Here is a 745-nt window from a genome sequence, read left to right on the forward strand (position 1 = left end):
GAACCCGTCCAGAAGACCTATACAATTTTTTTCTTTTTGATTTTTTACCTGGATTACTGAGATGCATCAGGACAGTAATTTATTGTTTTTAGGCCAATTCTAATTTACTATTTAAATGGTAGGCTATGGGCTGTAGAGCCTTTCTATCCAACCAGGATACTCAAAATATGTTACACAATCTGTGTCCTCATTTACCCATTCACACACACACACACATTCAGCACTCTACTATCTCTCTACAAAGCTAATACTGATAAATCAATCTATAGAGATTAATCAGTGCTTTATACACTGATGGAACACACATGGTTCAGTGTCTTGGGACACTTGGACTCATGACTGAATAGCAGGGAATCGTACCACCAACTCTCTGGTTAGAGGATGACTCCTTTAACCACTCAGCCAAAGCTGCCCACGTGTGAGAGATTTTCACCAGCTGCTCCACAACTGAGTCATATCCCATTTGGAGTAAACCACTCATTTTATGCCGGGACATGAAAAATGTTGACTTTTACAGTCACTTGTTTAAAAAGCAAAGGAGAGCAAACACTGCTGTTGGGACATCAGAATGAGCCTTTGACCCTCACAGAGAAAAAAACTCACAGACATCAGCCGACATATCAGACCAGGGTTTGTGTTGTAATGATGATTACCGTGTCCTGCACACAAATGCAAATAAAACGATCAAGTAGATTGAGAGAGAGGGAGAGAGAGAGAGAGAGAGAGAGAGAGAGAGAGAGAGAGA

The sequence above is a fragment of the Austrofundulus limnaeus genome, unplaced genomic scaffold (genome assembly GCF_001266775.1).
Source record: "Austrofundulus limnaeus strain Quisiro unplaced genomic scaffold, Austrofundulus_limnaeus-1.0 Scaffold57, whole genome shotgun sequence".
In the NCBI taxonomy this organism is placed as follows: domain Eukaryota; kingdom Metazoa; phylum Chordata; class Actinopteri; order Cyprinodontiformes; family Rivulidae; genus Austrofundulus; species Austrofundulus limnaeus.